We start from the raw sequence: 25345 nt of genomic DNA, 5'->3' as shown, positions 1-25345 counted from the left end.
TTTAATCTAAAAGAGAATGACGCGTTCTAATATACTGAGAATCTCAACCGAAGATACGCAATGACAATAAACGTATTGAGATCGATTCGAGTCAATGAACAAACAAATCTAATCAATGATCGTGTCGACGAGACCGAGCACTCATTAACGTCGAAATTCACGAATACACACAGACCAAGTATTACAAAGAAAGATCCGATTTTTGGGGAAGCGTCGCGGTGTTTTATAGGCGTCGCGTTGCTGTTGTTTGCAATAACATCGGGATATCTGTATTTGGCGAATGCCGCTTTAAAAGCGTTGATAAAGCCGCGGAACCGACCGGTGGTTTATTTTAGATTATAATGTTGCATATCGCTGTGTGTAATCTCGATAAATAGCTCGTTAATTCCGCTTGATCATAATAAGATAACCGCGCGTTGGCAACGCGCCAAAAATTTCGACATTCCCAGATTCTGCCCGGTCCCTTGTCTCTCCGGCTCTTTCTTTCTTTTTTTTTTTTTCTTTCTTTCTCTTTACTATCTTCCGACCCTCCCTCTGGTGCCTCTTCCATTTTTTCGCGTCCGACGATTCATTGCTTCTTCTAATTAACGCACCCTCGTACCAAAGATTCATGCTTCTTTGAAGTCAGCTGTATCGTTTTCTTTAAATTCACCGTGGTTAAAATCACGTTCCCTCTGATTTTATAAACTTTCGCGCTACCCTCTTCCCCGTTTTTCTCGCTTTTCCAATAATATCGATAAGCAGCGTGACGAACAATGGCTACGAATGTTCACAGACACGTTCCTAAGAAATTGAACAGTATTGGCCATCGTACATAGAATTCGTCGTGTAAAAGCGCGGATTGATCGATTTAACGCATAAGAGTAGGATATATTTTTCTTAGATCGAGTTTCGTTAAGCATCACGCTAAATGTTATATAAAAGCGTAGAAGCGTTAGCGTAGAAGAATTTGTGGGAAATTTAACGGTGTGAGAATCTGTTACTGTTCGTGTCGGCTGGTTCATCGTATTTATGGAAAAGAAGAATCGTAGAATTTATAGAAGAGTTCAATGACTTGGAATATATATATATACTTTTTAATCTTGAATTTATGAGTGGATTTTAGAAATGTTAGTAACAAAAAGCAATGGCGCGTCAATAATTGACCATTTTTCTTGCTTTTTCTCTCGAGATGAATTTTTCTTTTCACAATGAACGCAATATAACGTACGATCTATCATGCGATACACTCGAATTCAGGGAATAATTCAGAATTGTATTTTTTAACTCAGAAATTCATAAATTTACACAAAAAAATCGGAGTCTGGTAGTTGGTTTGTTTCTTGTTCTCATGTCGATTTCCGTGTCTAATTCCGCATTCCAGGAACAGTCGGTTAGTCCAATTGTAGTTTAGCTGAATCAAGGTCAGAAGATCGCGTTGCTCGAGTTTATTGCATTAAGATAGCCGAGATCGTTGTGTCTGTCTAATAGGCCTAATTTACCGTGTGCGTGTTGTCGTAAATGAAATCTTTACACTGATCTATCTATCTACCGATGAATATAGATAACACTATCGTCGGTTTACCTATATAACGTTGGAAATATGCATTTTGTGATAGTGTGTTTCGTGATTAATTCGATTAACCCAATATTTTCTATCTCGCTCCATTCTTCTCTTTCGTAGTAGATGAAACATATTCCTTTATATTTTGTTTACATTTAATCTTTCTCTCTTGACATCGTTTAAAGGTAAATTATTTATTTGTAACTTTCCTGTAAGATAAATAACAAATTTGTACGAATATTCCATTCTCATCTAGAGACATACAAGAAGGTTTTAGAAATCGAGTGAATCTTACCTGTAACTCTACGATTGTCTGCTTAACGAAAGTAACGTTCTATTCCACAATTCTAAATATGTACGTGTGTATGCACTCATATGGTCACTGTACGTATGACACTGTGTTCTGAGAACAACAGAGTTCAGTATTATAGTAAGTGGCATACACTGTCGATCGTAAGTGTTAAGACACCTGCTGATACTTACGCTGATATTTATTAAATTCCTTGTGTATCTATAATTTTTCGTTCGCACGATACGAGTTGACGCGGAGACGATGATTGAGCCAGCAAGGGCGCTAATTAAATGAAATTGATACAAGTATCTTGACTTGGTTTTAATTTCTCGCTTTGTAGGACACGTAAACGAAGTTTTCCCCGATCTTGTCTTGAACAAAAAACACGTAAAAACATTCGCAACCAGTGCTCTGTCACCATCGAACAGAGAAGATCGAACATTTTGCTGCGCAATCGTTCCACCAAAGACGACTCGCTGTTGCTTGTTGCGGAAATATGTATGCGAAATTCATCGTGTGAAAACGCGGGTTGCACGCGAACGTACAGTCTCCGGGTGTATTCCGATGTCGTTACTTAACGTGTTTATTTCGGTGAGCTTCTGTAACCCTCGAGGCGTTTTTTTTACGAGCTAATTCGTGATCTGGATAGTTCCCAAAGGCGAGTTCTGGTGAGCGTGGCGATACCGGGTACCCGGTATAAGAGGAATGACTAAATGGTCTGACTAACCGGTCAGGTATTCCAAAACCCGACCTTATTTTCACCGCTATAGAGAAGTGACACGTGAGTGACAAGGAGGGCAGGTAGTTTTCGTGGTAGTTTGCGTGGAGACGCGTACGAATTCCAGTCCGGTATTTTAGTGGTTTTCATCGCGCGACGCGACGCGCGGATCCCAAGGGACGGGTATACAGATTTCCCGTTCGAAACGATAAATTTACCGCCGTGGCGACTTTATTTTAAACGTTTCGCGCTATTCTCGCGCCGTTGAATTCGTCAAGATACACGTTGTGAGTTTAGCCATCACGCGACGATCCTCAACTCCAATTATACGTACCGAACCGCGTATGTGTACGACTATAACGTAACGTTGCTTTTTTAACCCATGTTATACCAGGATAAGCATCCTCAACGACCCCAATATTTGCTTCTTTTTTTTTTTTGTCTTTGTATCATATACGAGACGATTGCGAAAGATCGTAAGACGTTCAGAAATCTACGAAGGAGTAATAATAATATGAGAGATCAAAAAGTTTTAAAAAGAGTTCTCGAAAAATGTTCTCAAAGACTTTTAAAACAGACGAACGTACCTTTGCATCGTGTTCAAATTATTTTATCGACTATTCAAAGATTTAATTCGCCCACTTTGCTCGCGTTAATTCTTCCTTCTTGTTGTAAAATCGAGCGACGAAGAGTTGCAACGTAACTGATCTTGATCGATTCGTGCCAGATAATCTGTGACGGAGGCTGCGTTACGCGTGCACTGTGCACGCACGATCTTTAATGACGATCTCCTGGAATAGAAGGAGAGAGAGAGGAACCTTTAGGCCGTGAAACAATAGATTGGCAAAGCCGGGTAGACACGATGATTATCTTTACGACTTTGTAATAGTATAATGACGTGTTATTAGACGGACAAATTGGTTCTAATAATTACAACCGTCTGAAAGTTTGGTTCCCATTCCCACGCTGAAGCAACCAAGCCTCGGCCTCCATCGTCTCCCGTATACGGTCACGCGAAAATATGCAAACTGTCCCAGGAATTTCACGTGCGATCCCGCGGCGCGTTGCGAAACGCGAGCACCGCCTTTTTCCCGCCCACTGATGCAGATTTATTTGCGCTTTCGTTCCGCGGTAATTATTCACCGGGGGTCCTTTCTCGGGGTCGTTCTCTTTCCAAAGCTAAAGTGCACACCGCGTAAACTGTATCGTTAAAGACAGTAATGTAAATTTGATTTATGACCACGGACCCGGACCATGCTATTTTTAAGATTCGCGCGATCTTTCCACCCCGTTGCTTTGACACAAGTTTCTCACTTCGTAATCTACGAATCTTAATCGCTAACCCATGATCATCGAACTTCGCATCTTCCTCCTACTTTGGACGACGATGGATGCCTTACGAGCGTCTTGTTGAGATTTTGTCATGCGCCATTTAAACGTCTAGCTCGATGAAAAGTATAAATTGCTATTTTGAAACTGTAATTTTGGAATTGTAAAAGTGTCGGAAGAACGGTGACGGTTTTCCGATTTAGACGTAGAAGTTGCCAGCGTCTCTTAGCGTTGGTATGGTTTGTCATAGATTTTATGTCGTATATAACGAACTCTCTCCTGTTTGTGTATCAAGTTTGAGTAAATTTTGCTCCTTGATCGTTAAGTCGGAGAAATGCTATGAATTTCACCCGATAATATTATACGAAAGTAATTGAAACCAAATTTTCGTGACTCACCTGTGAGCCAACGATACGAATCGGGGCTTGATAAAGCTGCGAATCTAAGATTCGACTAAAGATCGAAACCATCGGTTCAAAACACTTGAAAAATCCGCACGTCGTAGTTTCGTGACGGACAACGCAAGGGTTAAACATTTTCGCTGTGGTTGAAACGTGACGGCTGGCGCGAGAGCACGGCCGGGTGAAACCCCTCGATCGAGCTGTGGCTCTCGACAAATGCCTCGCGGATTCGTAATTTTTGTTCTCCCCTCGCCGAGAAGGGAGAATAAGAAAGCGAACGGGGGCGAGAGACTGTTGGCGAGAGAAGGAAGGAGTCCTGTAAAAGTGTAAAGAAGATGGAACAAGTGAGCGAGAAAGGGAGAAGCGGGTGGCACAAAGGCGACCTGGTACAACGAACAGAATCGCGGAGAGAAGGTTGGAAAGAGAAAAGATCGGGAGGTGGAAAAAGTGACTGAAATGTTAGAGAGATAGAGATAGAGAGAGAGAGAGAGAGGGTGGGAGAGAGAAAGAGAAAGAGTAGGTAACTCTCCTGCGGAAAGGAGCACTCCTGCGATGAGAAGGAACGGAGAGATGGGCTGGAGAGAAACAAGAAAAGGGTTAACGTCCTTTCGTTCGCTCCTTCTTCTCTCTCCTCTCTCTACTCTCATCCTCGTTTCTTCCTCCTTTTTTCTCCCTTTCTCTGTCGTTCATTCTCCTTCGAATCTCTCTCGTCAGCACACCCTTTCCTTTCTCTGCTCTCTGCCTGTCTGCCTCTCTGTCTTGGCTCTTTACCTCTTTCACTATCCCTCTCACCACCATCTCGTTTCTTCTCTTCGCCCTTCTTCAGCTTCGAACACGCACACTCCGCGGCTCGCTCACGCGGGTTTCTACTTCGTACTGTCTCTCCCTCTCTTGTATTCCCCGGTTCCCCGCCATTTATTATTCATCGGCAAGGAAAATTTATATACGTCTTACCGCTCGCCGTCATACTTAATTCTCGATTTACGATTCCGCGGCTCTCACCTTTTTTTTTTCTTCGTCTTCTTGGTCGTTTTTCTTTTTGTCGGCGCTGCATGTCTGATGTCGGCGTACTTCTTCGCTTGGCTTCATTCCCTGTCCCTTTTCCTCCTCCTCTCTCTCACACACATACACTCTCTTTCTCTCTCTCTTTCTTTCTGGATTGTGCGAGACCAACTTTTGTTCCTTCTGCTTCTTCTTCTTCTTCTTCTTCTTCTTCTTCTTCTTCTTTGGCTGTTCTTTCCGATTTCTTTTCTTTCTCGTCGTACGCCTAAATTTCCCTCGACGACCGACGACGCTTGATAATGGCCCCTCGTTGCGACCCACGGCTCCGTTCATCTTTAAAAGTGAATTACGAACTGAATTATGAACTGGATACTTGGCCTTGTTTTAACCATTCTCCTCGGTTAACTATTTTCGCTTTTATTAGCGAAAGTCGAAATTAAAGGCTTCTTAAGGGGGCGAACGAGATTAAAGCTTTCTCAAGCGAGTACAGTGTAATTTTCTTCTCGGATCTGTTCAGTCTTTCTTACAATTATGCGCGTGTATGTGTGTTTTCAGCGAATAAGAATACACAGGTTGTTCACGATGGTAAATCGAGAAGCAGATGATTCTACGTAAAACAATAAAGTGGAAACGTAGAATAAGAATTCTTCATACGCGTGAAACGTTGATTCTGAGAAATTCATTCTGACTTTGGCTCTATACAAATTCTATAAATCTGGCGTATAAAGGTGTTCTCTTTTACCTAATTCGTTCAAAACTCTTCCAATGAAATTTAAGACAGGACGATGTAATCCTCAATTTGTCGTGTGTAACCCTTTCGAATAACCTCCACAAATTCTTACACCTCACAATTGGACGTTATATTCCACGAATAGAAAATTTTGACCTGCCAATCATTTTCCTAACAGTTTGATCTAATTATCGCGCCCTGCATAAAATCGCAATGCGCTTTAATTCCAATTCTAATACCTGCGAGGATGTAAACGTGTATACATATATGCTAATAAATTGCTAATAAAAAAATAATAAAAAGATGCTAATTTAAACTATCTTAAGCCATCGTCGGGACAAATTCTTCCGTTCCACGGAATACGCACCGATGCCAAACTTGACAACCGAAACCAGTTGCAACAGTCATTTATTTGCAACACGTAACTGCGTAAACTGTGCGATCTAAATTATTCAGTGCAAATAACGTGCTGGCTGTGATACATCATACTCTTCCCCGCTGATATTTAATTCATACTTGGAAATTGCACCGAACGAAAGAGGTGTGCGTATGTATGTACAGGTACATCGTGTCTCTAATTTGTCCGCGTCGATAAACCGGATCGAGCGTGAAAACGACGAGCACCAGTTACATCCAGTTATATCAATCAATCTGGAAGACAGAGACGGCCGGTTACACGACCTCTGTGCTCTCTAGTTGCAATGCCTGATATAAAATTTACCCTCCCTCCGTGTATGCAATGACACGCTTCTTCTCATTTTGCTCAGCCGGGGCTCCACCCGTGATTTATTTCGTTAGGGCGTGATATTTCCAACCGGTGAAAGTATCTTTGAATTCGTCTAATAGATTTAGGGCAAGCATGATTCTAAGGGTAGCTCGGCGTAGGTATAGGTCAACGACAGAGGGGCGCGAAAGGGCTTTGGTCGCTATGGAAACCCTGGCGCAGCGCGTTGACTGTGGGGTGCCTCAAGTTTTTTATGGGCTGGACGATTGTCGGAGGGGTCGAGACTCTAAAAATCGTTACACAGACCTAGATACTCGTCTCTCCTCGATTTACCCTGCCGCGGTCGAAGGAACACTGGCTTCTCTTCTAGCGCTTGCAAACTTTTCCCGATTAAATCTTTGCTGAATCGTTAAAAGAAAAGATTTTATCGTTACTTTCAGACGAAACGTTCCAAGGATTCAGATTTATACTGCTCCAAGCCGTAGGAAATTGCGTAACGTAGAGATCTTCGCGATAGACAGGGCTAGGTTCTCAGGTAGTAAAATAAAGAGATTCGCGACTTGGACCGATAGATCGATTCGCTAAGAAAGAGAAAAAGTAAATGTTCTAATTATTTCAGACGAAGATGGTCCAATATTGGAATTTGTATCAATAAAATTTGTAGCGGGAAATAGCCTGGTATTGGGATCTTCGAAATCGATACTGTAAGGAAAAGAGGTGTCATAAGGAAATTGTAGTAAGGAGCATTGTTGTATTTGTTGTTGTACGAAGCATTGTTTCAACGCAATCATGAAGATACGTATATATACAAATAAAACAATGCAGCAACGTGCGACAGTGAACAATACGGAGCAGTACCTCTCTTAGCCCTGTGCCTTAGTCTTCCTTTCAGCAACGCACAGTACCTACCTAATGATAATAATTCCGCGTTCTCGTCGACTCTATTCGTTCAACGAGATATTCGTCGTCGTGGAAATACAAATTTTCCACGTTTTGCAACGTACGTCGTTCGAAGCCATGGAAACCATAGAAACGTACAAGTCAGCGGAATAGACGGGAATAACTTTAAGGGTAGTAGAATCAAGGACAAAGGGGACTCACGACCTAAACAGCTCGATTGATCAGTCTAGCCGACCAATTAATCGAATTTGTCAAGCCACACTGCCAATTCTCTAACTAAATCGATCCTTTTTTCTCCCTCGCCTTCTTTCGAAACAAGAGTCACCATGTTCTAAAACATCTAAGAAAATCTTCCAACGCGAATAGACACAAGCGTACGTAACCTGCTGATACGCTGTTAATCACACGGCCAACTTGTAAAACGATAAATACACAGCGAGATATTCGAATATCGGAAAGGAACGCTACGAGCTTAGCGAATTGCAGATTAAAAGCGGAACAGATGACGGAAACGAAAGTAGTAAAGTAGTATCATCGGGTGCAGGGGCAGGCAACAGCTGCATCCAGGTCTCCGATACTCGTGGTCTTTTCGTCACGGACGGAAAATAGCGAAGTTACGGGCGACACGCAACGACGCTTTTTCCCATTTTATTCGTAGGGTGGCAATGCACTTGAAGCTCGCCGCTGCAAATTCGCAGCCCTTCGTCGCTTTACGTTTCACGTTTCTTCTTCGTCCTTCCCTCCAGGGAGCTGGAAGGGATATACAGGGTGGTCTGGTAACTGACGATACAAGGGATGATACCTCGTGAAAAATTAAGTCGATAATGTAGGATGAAACGTTGTCATACGAAACTTGCTATTTACTATCATCTTAGGTCGTCCGAAAAGTTTCTTTCGTTTTATAAGGGAATAATGGACGCACAACATTTTCCGTTTTATATTATTGTATCGAATTACGTATCGTCCATTTTGTTCTATCAAAATAAAGATCACAACGTTCGACGGATTGGGTTTCATGTTTGTATAAATATGCATCGTTGTAAAGTACGTGTCTGTAAAAGAAAGACACTTTCCGGACAACCTAATGCTTCTCATGGATTCTTATCGTATTTCACTGAAGATTTATTTTATTTCATGCATTAACGTGGAAACTATTGAAAATGCCTACTATAATATTCCATACAAACGAACTGTGCGAATTAAATCAATGAACTATATCGTAGTCCTGATAGTTGGGCCATTCGCATTTCTATTTTTCTCAAAAAGAAACACAACGGTTGCTATTACATTAGCCTATCGATATTTCTCTTTGTCCTTGGAATACTCGATTTAATGAAATTAACCATAAACTCTGCCGAGTTAAGATCTACAGTTAAAATTTCTTGAAACCTGGTTCTACGCTTTCTTCTTATTCTTTTTTACGAAGAATCACTTCTTACCTGATTCTACCATCAGACACCCTGTATACGAGGGATATTGCCGAGGCACCGCTACAGAGAGACCGATCGGAGATCGTAGAAACCGTCGCGCGCTCGTATTTGCCCTCGGTGCTGGAAGAAAGGACGAGAGGAAAACGACGTCGGGGCTTGGTACCCTTCACTCTTTCTCTCTCTCTCTCTGTCTCCCTTTCTTTCTTTCTCTCTAGCTCTCTCTCTTCTTGCTAGAAAGGATGAGGATGGGATCGAGAAGGGTGGGCACGAAGAAGGGGTGTAAAAGGGACGTCGAAGGGCGAAAGAGAGAGAGAGGGAGATAAATAGAGAGAGAGAGAGAAACAACGAGAAGGGAGATGGGAAGTTGGTTCGTGCTATAAAGTATTGACTGACTGTTGTACAGCGAACTATATGTACCGGCCCTATAATACCGGCAGACTCCACTCGGCCCTCGCCTCCAGCCAGGAGGAATAATGCGACTTCCGGAACCAAGGAAATACCTTTCAGCCATGCCGAACGAGAATCCGGCCGAAAGGAAAAATAAAAAGAGCTAACCGAAGAGTTAGAGCGCTTTCTCGTTCGTTAATATACGTAATCTCGTTGGATACGGGGGGTTTGCGCATGTGTTGGATACGTTAGGTTGAGAGGCGGTGGGAAGATGAGCTACCGGTTAATTCGGACACCTTGTTTGTCACTGCACGCGATTATCGTGCGTGTATGGAGGATGAAGAGGTGTAGCTGATAAATGGCCGGAAAAAGTTGAGATGATCTTTTCGAGTACTACTGGTTCTGCAGAGTTCGCAGTGGATTAAAACGTTTGAGGCTTCTCAGATACTTTCACTGTTCCTTCACTGCTTGGCTATTTTTCCGTGATATCGCGTAGCTTGTCTTTATTTCAGTATTTATTTGATTTTCTGGTTTCCTACTTATCCGATGCAATGTATTTATATTATATGTATTAAGGGACAAATACTTATTTAGACGTTTAATTCGTCATTTATCATTCGTGGTTAAGTTTATTTATTAGTATCTATATGTATCTATATTGGATCTTCTATTAATAATATTGTTAACGCGTTAAATTTTACGGAACGTATACAGATTGAAAAATTTTCGTAATTATACGATGTATTTGTTGTATCAGGTTGTCCGAAAAGTTTCTTTCGTTCCGTAATAGATGAGCAACAATTTCTGTTTTATATTATTTTATCGAATTACGTATGATCCATTTCGTCCTATTTCTATCATTACGTTCGTGCATAATTCAATAAACTAATATAAAACAAAAAACATTGTGCGTCTATTGTTTCTTTATAAAACGAGAGAAACTTTTCGGACAACCTAATATATTTTAGATTTAGGTTATTCTTAGATCAATTGTGTAAGTTGAAACGAAAGACAACTTTGAGCGAAACTCGACGAACGTCGTAAAGAAATAACTTAATTTTCTAGGATATACATTTTCTAGGCGAATGTAACTATTCGCAAGATAAATTGGAAACATATGGTTGTCCAGGTATTATGATTAATTAAGGATCCTCAAGTAGTTTCGTTAATATAGGTAACACGCGATAGAGGGCGAACTAGGTGTACGAGAATTCATTTTTCCTAATCATTCGGTAAAGGATTGCCGCGGAGTTGGCACGTTACGGTAGTTCTTTGAGAATAATAATTCCCGAGAGAATTGATGGTCGTGCGTGATGGGCAAGCTGGGTGCCTCTACCTACGTTATAGCGTGAGATATCACAACGTTGCTGTCTCTATTCCGAATTAATGCGATAAACTCATGCTGCGAGTACGATTGACTTACCACGGATATAGGAAAAACCAAACTCGATGATGTATCGTGTTTACCGTGCAAAATCTACGGTGCAAAATCAAGCTGATGAAAGTTGTAACGTAACCATTATTAAATATAACCACATCTACGATTCTCTTTCTTCGACGTTTCACCTCATTGTCGTTTATCAGAAAAACATTTTTCCAACAATGTACACATAAACATCACGCGTGTATGTGTATCGTTTTCACCGATGAAAAATGAAACAGAGAAAAAATCTGTTATACGTGCAAACAAATTTACCAACATTTCTAACTTTCTTCTATCCGAAAGCGAGTTGTCCGTTTCAGAAAGTTACTCGAAAAACACGTAACGAGGTTACTGATTCATCGTATCACATACCTTTTCAAACTACGAAAGATCAATACAAATTCAGAACCATCGAGTCTAATATAAAACAGCACACGTTGGATATCGTCTCTTTTATTCGAAATCGCAATACGACAATTCTATCGTGATCGATGTCTAAAAGAAAAAGCCTGTCTCGAGAAATCTCCTACGTCGTCGACACTGAGAAACACGTGGATAATTCTACGGAATTCCAACGATAGACGAAACGTTCCTGGCGAGTCGCCTCGATGCGACAGTCCGGAAATTTAAATCCCGTTGGCATTAATTGTCGATTTATGTAAATGTTAATTACCGCGCTATATCTAGAAAAAGTACGAGTGTAGAGAACTCGGGTGATTCGACTGGTTGGTTGTTCGATCTAATGGCGTTAGGTGCGTGTACGTAGTCGCTGACGCGTGTACGCAAAGCGAAACAGGATGTTCGGCCTAATTACCGCCTTTTATCAATAGGGATTCTTCCGCGCGGCCGTCTAATGGAGTGTCTAGGCTGTAATCTGTAGTGGGAAGCACGTGACACAATTTCGAAGCCGGGTTCGTCGACCCTACCATTCTGGTGTTGCGTCATTGTCGCTGACGTTCTACGCGCTGAAGCGACGTGTCGGCCCTGTCTGCCTTCGAATTTATGACGTTGTGATCCACACGCCGCGCCGCGCCACATTAAGGTTCACGTTCACACGCAACGAAACACACGAGTTTCATGGTGTGGCGTGACGAGGAGCACGCGTTACCATTTCGAAACCTCCCTAGTCGTTTAATGAAATTTTTAGTGTCGAATCGTTCGAGGTGGACTTTGGAATTCCACGAATTTCTTACGATCTATTTTTATTGTTATGGCGAGGGACAGGCAGATTCTGAAACGTTGTCTTCGATATTTTCAGGAGTTGAGATTTTTTTATTTGACGTTGGATTCAGTGACCGGACAATTAGGAAACTTGATTTTTCGCTAACTAAAGACCGTGTATTTTAATTCTATACATCGATGCATGTTTGTTTATTCGAAAACATATGTTCTTGATAATCTTTGGCCATTTCTGTGGAATTTTTTCGTTTGCTAATTCTGCTGATTTTGATGTTCCATCGTAAATGGAATATTTCTTGATAGCTTAAATTTGTGTACTTTTCAGCCTTGTCGATTATTCGTGGATTATTTAATTCTTTGTTTCTGTTATGGTCGAAGGAAAGTGGTCTTTCATAGGATTCTTCGAAATCACACTTTTGAAAATTTCTTTTCAATTTTTTAAAAATCTGCAGAAATTCTGAAATATTCATCGATCTTTCTGTTACATCGTATTGTAATGTAATCTCGCGTTAAGTCAAATACTTGGCATTTTTTCGATAAAAGTAAAAGCTACGAAAGAGTGAAGAGAATTCAAAGATAGATATCTTGAATCGTCAATGACCTACTTTGCAAACGGAGAGTTGGTATAATACGTCGTAGGGAAAATCTATTATTTTCTATCGAATGAATTATTCTATTCATAGCAAAAATTAATTAAATTTAATTCGTTGCTCTTGTACTTATCCTATATGTTTTTGCATAGAATATCGATATTTTCTGCTACATTTTCAATAATCGATTCTGTCAGCCTATAGGTAGATTACCTTTTTCTTCGACCAGTTACAAGCACAACTTGTTAAGCACTTTTTCCATTAGGTCGTCCCGGTCTACAGATAGAATTCCCAAGATTAATCAATCAACTTGTGAATTAATCCCTTGACACAGATCGTTCGGAGCTACGTGGAAAGTGACAGTGATATGGATAAAAAAAACTAAAGAAACAACTTTCGCGAGAATGTATAACCCCAATTTATGCTTATGCCATTTCGTATTATTGTCAGGCAAATGTTATCACTGTTCGAGTATAAATTATTAAAATTTAACATGACTCGATAATTGTCTTGTCTACTTACGTATCTATACCTTTTAAATCTTATTTCAACTATAATTCCTGATTTAATTCACTTTCGTATACCGTGTTACGATATCATTATGTTATTTAGCTATGATAACAAGATTTATGCTACGCACGCTATCTACCTTTTCGTTGTATTAATATTTTTATCGTTCTATCAATTTGCCAACAAACAGGAAATTAAATTTCCGAAATGAGGGACACACGAGTACTATGTTTAACCAACATTGTAATTAATACACGTTAAATATATCGCAGCACGATAATTAATAGGCGTCTTTTGCTGGTTGGCAAACGAAATTTCAATTACGGTGTCAAAATTCAGGAAGAAAATTCAAGTGCTCCGGTCGCACGAACGTGAAGCAAAAATATCCGGGAAATGGCGATTAGTTTGCAAACCCTTAATTAACCAGGCACGCGTCGCGTCGTTTCCACGCGTCCCATTAACCAGGCAAGTTTGTGTGTGTGTGTGTGTGTGCGTACAGTTGAAAACACCCTGATGCGCTGACACCGATGCCGCGTCAGACCCTTCTCCCTTTGATTTAATCCGTTCTCCCTGTCCCCTCTTTATCCCACTACCGCGTGAGTGAGGGGCGAATAGCTAAAAAGGGTAGGAAAGGGACAGAGAAAGGGTGCGTCGGGCAGAGTAGGAAAATGGTACCAAGTGCAGAGTACTGGGCCATCGACCAGTAGTCATCCGCGGCTGTCCTATGTCCGATAGTCTCTTGGCTGTTTTCCACTGACGACGCGTACAGATATGTATAATAAAGCTATATAAATACTTGTAAAAACTTGTAATCACACGACGTTATTATTATATTGGTAAAATTGAAAGGAAATCTAAAACTGTTCGTACAAAAATGCAAGATATTTATTGGAAATATAATTTTCACATAAAAGTAGTATACGGTGGATAGCGAAATAATTGCGTAATATATTAGGTTGTTTGAAAAGTTTCTTTCGTTTTATGAGGCGATAATAGATGAATAACAATTTCTGTTTTATATTATTTTATTGAATTAGGTGTGATCCATTTCGTTCTATCTCTATTATTACGTTCGTGCATAATTCGATAAATTAATATAAAATAAAAAAAACATTGTGCGTCTATTGTTTCCTTATAAAACGAAAGAAACTTTCCGAACAACCTAATAATAAATTTAATTATAGAATAAAATACTGGAATAGATGCTCGAGCCTGTATGTAATTGGTATCTCAGACGATTCCACTGAATATTGTGGTTACTTATAAAATATAAAACTTACAAACAATTCTATGTACTATCTTAAGACATCGATCATCGTTATTTCTGAACCCTATAAAGACATAAACTTTCTCAACCTCCCGTAGAATTACAATTTCAGTTCACCGCAATACGGAATAAATAATACGGAAACACTCGTCGAATTGCCCCTGCTTGCATATATTTTATTAGGTTGTCCGGAAAGTGTCTTTCTTTCGCAAACCTGTTTTTTACGCACTTTCGTACAAACGTGAAAGCAAGTCTGTGAAATGTCGCGCTGTTTGTCTCAACGGAACAAAATGTATCGTACGTAATTCGACAAAATAATATAAAACCAAATGCATCGTGCGTTTATTGTTTCCTCATAAAACGAAAGAAACTTTTCGGACAACCTACTATATTCGATTCTTCATATAGCGGTTCGCCTAATCGAATCGAGTGCAATTGTAATTCGAAAACGAAACGTCGCGTCGACGCTGTCGATGAAATGTACAGTGTTGCAGCGATGGGTGAACTACGAAAGGTCCTCTCGAACGTTTAGAATTCCTCGAACGGTGCAATTAGCGAAACTGCGAAATCTCGTTCGCCATGACGAGGCCAGCGGATTAAATCAACGCACTGCACTGTAACGAACACTTCTAAATCGTTTGTAATACTCGTGGCTGTCATTGGTCCCCGTAATCACGAGTATTCGCCGTGCTCTTTGTTACTAGTCACGCGGTACTCCAACTCGTATTCCCCTGGCTATCGTGAAAAGAACGACACGGGAATCAAACGTCATCTCAACGCGAGTTCTCCCCTGGCTTTTGCGTTTTATGCGCGTCTCTCTCGCGTGATCCGGAACATCGATTTTGCTCACAGTTCTGCGCGCAGCTCTTTCGAACCGCTTCGAGGATCCGTGCGTTGATCCGAGACGATCTTCCATCGTCGTCGATCGTTAACCTCTTTAGCAGAGAGTATCCGGCATAAATAAGATTATGCTATTAGGTGAAAAAATATAATTCGATAATACAGTACGTTATTGTAGGATTTTTACTACAATTAGTTTATTTACAATAAATGGATTAAACAGATGTTGATGAAACAGAAAACGATGGTTGTTTAACGTGAACGTATTATAATTAAAACAACTAGATTGTTAATTTGCAACTCTCGTCACCACGGATCCAACGTTCTCTCGACAACGCTAGCAAAACTCTTTCGACAACGCAATTGGCACTCTCTGACTTCTCAACTCACGATAACTGTTAATTCGTTTTTATCCCTTAGCAACTGCTTGTCTTTTGTCTTAGCCTCGCGTCTTTTGTCTTAGCCCCACCACATGTTCCGCAACCGCTTGTTTATAATTCGCCTGACACCCCCTACGCCCCTCGTCCACGATTTATACTACTGTTACTATTTAGTTATTGTTTCTGTTACTATTAGGTTGTCCCAAAAGTGTATTTCACTACCTGCACGCAGCTGCTTCCTTCAGTCGTCCTCTAGTTATCGTAGGGTACGTTTCGTTCGCGTCGAAACAGAAAATATTGCGCGTCTACTATTATTCCCTTATGAAACGAAAGAAACTTTTGGGACAAGCTAATACGAAAAAATACGACGAGCTGATTCGAAATAAAGAAACGATCAATGTGGAATTTCTTCAGAGCAAAGTTCGTTTATTACTGGAACGCGTTATTCGAGGATCGGTTTGTACGCAAACTTCACAGAAGCTTAATCTTTCAATTGACTGCTGATAACGCGATGCCACGTTAACGTCGCGACCTATTTGCTTGCGGAGGTTTTCAAAGGCGTTAGAAAGGTCGATGAGCTCTAAGAGAGAAAATTTCGGTCACAGCGCAAGGCTACGCGACTTTCACTCGCCAATGTAATAATTAATGTTCTTACACGATTGTGGAGAAACGCCCAGTATAATTCTACACGTCATAACCAAACGTGACGATTCAGTGGCGATGAAATAATTCAACTCGGTTGGTGGTGTGCACCTACATATGTATAAACCGTATGCAGTAGCAACCAACCGTTTAGGAGGGAAGAGGCAGACTAAACAAAAATAACCTCTTGCTGCGTGCACGTTGCCGCGGTGGCTGCTCGTACCACCGGGAAAAGAGGGTGACATAAACATATTTCTAGTACGTACGAAGAAATTCAACGTATCTCACTGGTAAATGTATTGCGAACGAGCCGAAGTCACATCGAGACGCGTTATCATGCAGCGTTGGCTGCTCACTCTTTTATCGTATCTTCCACAGCTCGATTAGGGCAACTCTCTTACTCTTTTCGCGCAAGTACATCTCCGTGCGCTTGTACGCCGATTGTCGACCGACCTCGCTTCGTTTTGCTTTCTTTTCGTTGCTCGTTTACGCGTGAAATGCTTAAACGCGACGTAGGTTCGTCAACGCGACGGCGATACAAGCGTACAAGCGGTCGATGAGTTGTTTTTGTTGTTGGTATAGTTGCTGGGCTTGTGTACGTGACTCGAGAAATTTTCTCTGTGTTTTACGAAGATATTGTTTTTGTTAGGTTAATTATAGCAGTGATCGAGAAACGCCGAGAGTATTTCCAAGATATGTAACAATGGTCGAGAAGGTGTGACGATGGAAACTCGTAAATTAGAGGAAATTCGCAGATCCAGAGATTCGATAATTTAAATATTTAAATATTCAAAGGCTCAAACTTTAAGCGTTCCACGATTTTAATATTCCAGCGTTCAGATGTAAATTCTAAATTGGAAGATGAACTGGAGAAATTATTTCGAAATCTTGAAACTTTAAAGGACGCAACATAGGAAAGAGTATATCTAGTGATCGAAAATTATATATAGTGGTGGGAAAGTTTAACAACAATATCCAAATTATATAGCGTACGTTAACAAAAACCTAACAATTATTGTTCACTCTAAGAATTATAAATGAAATATCCGTATGTATTAAGTTGTCCGGAAAGTGTCTTTCTTTTACAGACTCGTCGTTTGTAACGATGCATCTTTATACAAACGTGAAACCTAATCCGTCGAACGTTGTGATCTTTATTTTGATAGAACGAAATAAATCGTACGTAACTCGATAAAATAATATAAAACGGAAAATGTTGTGCATCCATTATTTTCTTATAAAACGAAAGAAACTTTTCGGACGACTTAATATACATCGGTTTAATGAGACATTTCCATTCCTGTGCGAAGGATTTGTCTCGCGGTAAAATTCGAAACGCGTGTCGTTGGTGATGTGGTCGTTCTTTAGGATTTGCTACGCATTCTCTATTGTTATACACAACGGATGTGTTATGCGATTTAGTCGAACGTGCGGATCATCCGAAGGTGCAATCGAATTCTTGGCTACGTTCTGGGGTCGAGCTATCAGCCACTGTCACGAGCACGTCGCCACAGCCAAACGATCGTCGGGGGAATGTGGAAAATGTAACGCTAGCTAAATTAGTTAACGGCTGCAAATGCGATGATCGTTCGGGGAATCGAAGTACAGGCTGCAAGTCGAACAATTACGAGGAAGCATCGTATTATCGACATTGCGCGTGAAATATTTTTGTTTTAATATTCGCAGAACGTAGGTTGTTTCATTGCTTCAGAATCAATGAATTTAATTTGCTATATGCGATCGAAATATTATTACGTGGATGTAGATGTGACTTATGCATTCATCGAATATTTATCCAAATGTAGAAAATATTCAAAAAGTAAAACGATCGTTCTTTCCAATATCTTACAGTATTTTTCTATAATATCTTGTTAAATTCTTATTTTTAATCTTTGCAAATCGGATCTCTTTAAATCGTCGGATACGATCTATTAATCTCTCCGCATAGAATTAAGAAACGATACGACGTATGAAAATCTGTGCAAGCATTTTCCAATATGTATTACATACGTACATAACGCGAACGAGTAAATTTCTTCTCAAATATATAACGAGACCGGCAAACAAACGTTCAGGTTGACAATTATATTTTCGTACAACTGCGAGCCTCTACTGTCTCTAATTTGAATGCGCTCTCGTCCAACATCGACATCGTCGCGTGTTTCTTCGCCACGTCTGTTTCCTTTCCAAAGACGTTTGTGTACGTGTACACTAGCGTGCACGATAAAGACACACGCGTGGCGAGAATGCACCCGGCAAAATGCCCGTCTGTATACAATGCGTCGAATGTCTGGCCAGCGTCTGGCCGGGATCCTTGAATGAACGCCTATTTTTAAAAGGGCGCACAAACGGATAAACAAGCGGACCAGCAGAGGCGATCATCCCTGCCACGAAATGGAATTCGAATGCTGCTGGTCGCGCGGGCCGTCGTACGTGTCTGTCGTCGAGCGCCACATCAATGCTACATCGGCCACGTTAGCGGTCATCTTACGACCGATGGCACTCTGATGCTTCGACGAAGTTGGTCAAATTGGCAGCGGAGACAATTCCGACGGATATCGATCGATGATTTTCGATTTTATGCTTCGTTTCCTATTTATATCTTATGTTTATCGGCATAGTAATTGTAAAGTGAGAAACTCTGAATTCTTTTCTATTGCTATTAGCTCGTGATGCTAGCTATTGTGAATGCTCGTGTAAATTTACATCCTTTTGGACGTACGAGTTGAAAAGATGAAATATTATTACAGTTTTATAAGGACATAATAGACGTACGATGTTTTTTGTTTTATATTAGTTTATTGAATTATGCACGAACGTAATAATAGAAATATAACGATCATACCTAATTCAATAAAATAATATAAAACAGAAATTGTTGTTCATCTATTATCACCTTATGAAACGAAAGAAACCGAATAATTAGACACTCGACATTTAACTCGTTGGTATTTATTTTGCATATTTTACATGTATATTTCAGTTAATCGCGTACTTGTTTAATTAACGAAATTATAAAAAGTAGAATTTGGCTTCTCAGGGCAAAGCAACTGCAATTTAACATCCAGTTCGTTATACTTTTATTTCAAAGGGGAAAACTCGAAACGCGTTAGGTATGACAACTACGTCTCGTTACGTGGCGTCGAGGTGAGGGACTAAAAAAACGTGGCAGACGATGACGAATGAATAAAATATCCGAGCGTGTATGCTGTAACGATGCTACGTAAGATAGCACCAGCCGACACTAATAGCGTGTCTCTTTATCGATAAGTGCTCTGCAGTTACCAGGCAGACAGCAGCTAGACAGAAAAATCCACGCGACTCTCGTCACGTTGCAACAGCCGATAATATACGTCCAAGGTGTTCACGTTCACGTGCTCCATTTCGTTTCCTCTTTTTTCTTTTTCCTCCGTTTTTTCCAATTATTCCTCACGCTATCTCTTAACTAGCTGACTCTATTTACGAGTCATTCGTGTATGTTATTCACGAAGCTGGACGATTTCAACATACGCACGTACGTTGCAAATAGTTTGTGTGTAAAGCGTGCTACTTGGTATATTACGGCGTTCGATATTTTCTCGTGTCTTGTAATACACAATGTCTTGTAATATACAACGAGCTTGATTATTCAGTGCAAAGTTAATTTGCAACATGTTGAGACTTAACGCTAACCTTGCCAAGGCTGGTCAAGCGACCGGTTTCAAAATTTAATTAAAAAATTGTACGTTCGTCGTTGTTTCCTTCGTTCGTCCAACTTCACGTAGATTCTTCTATTAACAAGAATTAAGAAATTGATCGATCAGATAACACAAGTATTTATTGCGTTGGCAACTAAATGATTGCGGATTTTGTCATTGGGTGGCAATCACTTAGTTGCCAATGCAATACATAAAGCTAGACGAACAAAAGAGTGGGAAGGTTAGTGTTCCAATAACGTTTTGCATCTTTGAGCGTAACAAAGTCTTGCCATTTTCATACCCTTCAGCGGTAAAGCCACATGGAAATAAAACACAAGAAAATTCTACCCGTCAGGTTTGTTTTCCGTCATCTTCGAACGTTCACGAACATCGAAAACACCATTCGCGAACGTGTGTTTTTAGCGAATACACGCGACACGGATCTCTAATAGGTAGATTACGCGACATGCTTGGAAAAGTCGTGACAGTGTGGCGAAAATCGTAGGCTCGTAGGTATCAAGTCGAATGAAAATCACTGCTTATTCGTTGGGATGGGGAGCAACGACCGGTAATCGAGTGCGACGCCGTGACACGGTTCGGCACGCCCGGTGGGCCGTTCGTTGGATCGCGGATCGCGGAAGGAACGCTTTCGATCCCGTTGCCTGCGCGCGTGTCTCGTCGACCGAGGCCACCGTTCACCACCCTCGATCCCGCGTGTCCTTGCGGGGCTAACGATCGAGATCGAAGGATCCAAACCGCTACCAGATAGGTTGCGGCGAAGGAATTTAACAGTGGTGAGTTGTTTACTGTGTAGTAAGGTCGAGTTCCTGGAAATGATTTACATATGTATGTAATTATGGGATAAGATTGATATAGTCGTTGAACATTCTGGATAATTATACAGGTTGAGGTTAGTGACTGTTGGCAAATTTGGCAAATTCTGCTGTAGTCTTTTTTCGAAAGATTCATTTTATCGGTAAAATAAGAAATCAATTAGCAGAGGAAGTGAAACGCGACTACACGTATTTATTTTCCTTGTGTACGTTGCTTCATATTATAATCGTCTATGATCAATTGCATATTTTACGAAGTCTTCGATTCGCCAATCAGCTACGTAATTATCGTGGTATTCGATACCTTGAGAATCAGAGGGTCTTTTTCGTCAGTTTGTTTGTTACAATCAGACGACAGAAATAATCGTAGGAAAATCCAAGGCGAAATTTAGGAAATAATATTTGTAATCGTAATTTTCCTTTGCATTTCGATCTATGCACTTGATCAGTGGGTTGACTTCTGCGATTCTCAGAGGCTCGAGTGGTGTACATATTCGAATATATACTCGGTAGAAGACTTATTCTTTCCCGATATTTCTATGCCAATGTTAATTAACATTTTTTAACAAGTATCTGTATGAACGCTATCGACAGTTGTGAAACTGAAGTTAGATTTACGATTGATTCTTACATTGCGTACGATTTACTATTAACGATAACTAAAATGTATTCGTTCAGAAAATAGTCTTGATAACGTAAAACGTGATTTATCATCTTATTTGGATCGTCACACGCAGGAGGCAATTTTATTAACGTCAAGCAGAGAACACAGCCTTATCTCCCGAACAGTTTAATAAAGACAATATATTCATCAAATTCGCTATCGTGGCGTTCGTGATTCTCCAAGACTTGGTCCCTGTCTAAGAACGAAATAAGACGTTAATTCTCACCCAGCGTGAACCTAATAATAATAATAATAATAATAATAAAAACAACATATCGTTAGCGACGTATACGCGGTTCGAGGTTCACGTCGCCACGCGTGTACGCGACTTTCTGCATCGAGTCCGCGGTTCATCCGTCGATTACGATATTAAATAGCTTCGCCGCTTGATAAATAAATTTGGTTTAAGCAACGCGACCGTGCAACTCAAGTTGCGTTGCAACATTCTTGCATCTGGTTGCTCTTGCACGAGGCCACGAGCTGGATAATCGCGATAATATAACAGGTTGCTTAACGTTAAGACACGAACGCGATCATCATTCGCCAATTCACCTGTGACGTCATGTCGGCGAGGAAAAGTAAAAATTTGAAATTAGCTTTTCACTTATAGGTAGATATATTTAAAGATTGCAAGGATTGAATGCGATAAGCGAACGATAAATATTTATGTAGTTTTATATTTTTTATTAACATAACCGAAGAAATGGATTGGACAGTGGATTCAAAAAGGATTTCTACGTCACTAAATTTATGATAGCGTTTATTATGTATACCGATTGTACGTGTGTAATAAATTTCAAATATTTTCATGTAAATGCACGAACTTGGTACTGCGAGAACGAAGTGTAGGATCTGTTGAAAAAACGTTTCATTGCGATGGAAGGCAACCTTTTGTAACTATCGTACGAAAAGATTTCTCTCGCTTATTAAATAGCGTAACAAATAATTCGCTTTGAGTAATTTTTATATATTTTTGCATATTATGGCGTTGCGCTTAAAAATTTCTCACAATCGTACGAAGATTCTCGATCCAATGGATTAGTCACGCCTACTAATTTTATATAAAAATAGTATAATAATAAATAGTATAGTAATAATTTTGTATTGTACAATAAAGCAACTTTAAAGTTCAATACGCTTTCAGCTAAGTCCGCATTATCGTATCAAAGTCATTTCTTTTATTTGGTTCGGAAATTAAATCCTATCGCATTATTCTTGAATTTATTTAACCATCACTTCAGTAATACGTGACTCTTCGCAAACAACATTACATTTGCTTTTAATTGCCCCGTTTTATCAGGAAGCATGATTTAATCGTGTGCGTGTACAGCTCACGATGAATCACGAACGAGACATGTGTCCTCTCTTTCTCGTTCTTTCTCTTTCTTCCATTCTTTTTTTGTTCGACTCATTTTCATAGGGACACGTAAGGATTTTATGCATAATGAGGGACCTTTGTAAAATAACGCCGCTGGTTGTCTTGCACGCGCGCGTTTTTCTTTGTTCGTTGTAAAAGCGTGATTAATCGCCGTGTTTATCGATCAGTAATGTTACGTGCTTTTGCCCCGATGAATGAATTTTCTTACACACCATGTTACACGTAATATATGAATTAATTACCGAAATTACTAATTTGTATTTTCACCTGTTGGGATCTTGGAAATTCGATGATAATACTCCTAGCTATGGTCTATGATTTTCTAGATCTCTATAGATTTTTCGTTACGACAGAAGATGAGAAAAATCTCTATTCCGATTTCATCTCATTGCCCCGTAAAAATCCGAATTTATTCATCCAAATCTGTCGAATAATTTTATGAAATATTTTCTTGTAATCTCAGTCCACGGTATATGTACGTACCTACCAGAATATCCAAAGTAAAATACTTGTTACGATATTCAACGAACGAAATAAATCCCTATTTGTTTTCCATTCTCTTTTAAAATTCATAGAAACCTCGAAATTGTCAAAAATATCCTACTAGTCTGCTGATAATTAAATTACATATTTACTTATACTTGTACCTCGCGATAGAAATTATTATAAAAGTCGCGCCAATCATCCCCTGTTTCATCGAACGTTCCTGATCTCTGATTCACATTTATCGCAACAGCCAACGATATTTTGAACGACAATTACACACGTGCACGTGCCATATCGCGGTGCATGATCGGCTCGGTTGCGTATAATTTATACGCTGCTGTTAAAGCGTGCAACTTTTTTCACGGCTCTGTTACACACGTACGATCCTCTCAGCAGCGAGTCGTTTTCCACGTGCAAACAGATAATCTTTCGTCTCGTGCCACGGCGCGTACGACGATGGTCGTCATTGGACAATGCTGCAGCTGAAAAAAATCGAGGTGACATCGCGACAATTTTACGATTTTACGAATCGACGTGATTTCACGGAGTCGTGGACGTAAATGGGCATCGTCATCCTGGACACCTTGCGCTCCAGCCTTAATGGACGTTGATTTAAAAATAAGAAGCTTCTCTCGTGCAGCTGCCGTTCGACTCTGGACATCTACTTTACAGGCTACACTCGTTCTTCTTGAAAGCTTTTGCCAACCGAGATCCACGGATTACATAAAATTCTTTTGCGCCTGGGTTTTATTTGGTCGAATCGTTTTTATGGATGGCCGCACGTTATTGAGAAGTTGTATCGTTTTATACCGCAGACAGTAACATTTTTAATAAATTTTCTGGTGAAAGTTTGTCGGATTTCGTAATTTCCTCGTGTTTCTTTAAATCGAACAATTTGCAAATTTACGAGATTTATTGTAACGCGAGATTTTGTGCGACGAAGAAGAAGATTTGTGACGGAAAAATCGGTATAAATGGCGAAATTATCGAGTAATTCTACTTACCAATGAAACTAATTTTTGTCCATTCGATCATGTACCGTTAAAGAAGATTTGCCATTATTTTAAACAAAATATATTATTATTATAGCAAAGAGTTGGCGAATAATTCTAAAAGATAAGTTTTCCAAGTTCCTGCTATTTCTATAAATAACAAATCTAAATCTAATTAAAGTAAATCTAAGCGAAGCCACTGCTCTTTCTACCGTAATTATAACGTCAGACGATCAACGACGACACATACTCGACGCTGAGAAAACGCGATCGTTTTTCCAATCGAACGTTCTTTCCTATACTGAATGGAAAAACCTAGAATGAAGAAGAAAACGAAGAAATAGGAAAAATTGGCAAAGCGTAGAGAACGCGCGTCGCCAAGCGCTTGGCGATTATGCAGGAATGAAGCAACGAGGAGAGAGGGCTTGTGGACGTCTAGGACGTTAGACAGGAGGCTAGCCAAGCCCGAGAAAACTCGTTTCGCCGATTTTTCTAGGATTCTAGGCGAGGCCGGTTGAATATCCAGCTTCTTGTCCGTTAGTTGTAATCTTCGTAGTTGCGTGTAGCTATTAATAATGCGCATCGCCGTGTTGCAAAGAGGATGTCGCACTTGCCGAGCGTTCAGCTCGATTACGCTCGCGTATATTCCCTGCCGTGTACGCTCTCCGACAAATTGCTGCAAAGAATAATCGAATTTTTACCCAAGTTGTGAATTACGTGTCATCGTCGATTTCTCTAGGGACGCGCGTGTCAAGATCGACGTATCCTGCGACGTCGATCTATTTCGAAAAGTATCGTATTACCGATAAACCGGGATCGTAAACGTGTTCATCAGAGTTTAAGTTGCATAGCTATTTTCACTGGCGATACTCTTGAAATCCGAAGTATTAGGTTGTCCGGAAAGTTTCTTTCGTCTCATAAGGTGATAACAGATGAACGACAATTTCTGCTTTATATTATTTCATCGAATTACGTGTGATCCATTTCGTTCTACTTCTATTATTACGTTCGTGAATAATTCAAGAAAC

General features: G+C 40.2%; 1 protein-coding gene and 2 long non-coding RNA genes across 3 annotated transcripts in view; 2 read left to right on the top strand and 1 right to left on the bottom strand.

Annotated features, from left to right (window-relative positions):
- Window positions 1–25345, top strand: part of LOC138179118 (uncharacterized) — a 183253-nt gene that overhangs the window by 4809 nt on the left and 153099 nt on the right. The window lies entirely within an intron of this gene.
- LOC138179072 (uncharacterized) lies at window positions 1321–24400 on the bottom strand. The gene is made up of 4 exons (XR_011172924.1): window positions 24326–24400; window positions 3141–3341; window positions 1839–2206; window positions 1321–1752 (listed from the first exon to the last, which is right to left on the bottom strand). It is a non-coding gene; the product is annotated as an uncharacterized LOC138179072 (long non-coding RNA).
- Window positions 15913–17453, top strand: LOC138179137 (uncharacterized). The gene is made up of 3 exons (XR_011172935.1): window positions 15913–16545; window positions 16937–17236; window positions 17376–17453. It is a non-coding gene; the product is annotated as an uncharacterized LOC138179137 (long non-coding RNA).

This window comes from Bombus flavifrons, chromosome 4 (genome assembly GCF_040668555.2).
Source record: "Bombus flavifrons isolate JBK064 chromosome 4, iyBomFlav1_principal, whole genome shotgun sequence".
NCBI classification, from domain to species: domain Eukaryota; kingdom Metazoa; phylum Arthropoda; class Insecta; order Hymenoptera; family Apidae; genus Bombus; species Bombus flavifrons.
The sequence above is the reverse complement of the archived record's forward strand: the minus strand, read 5'-3'. Positions and strand labels throughout refer to the sequence as shown.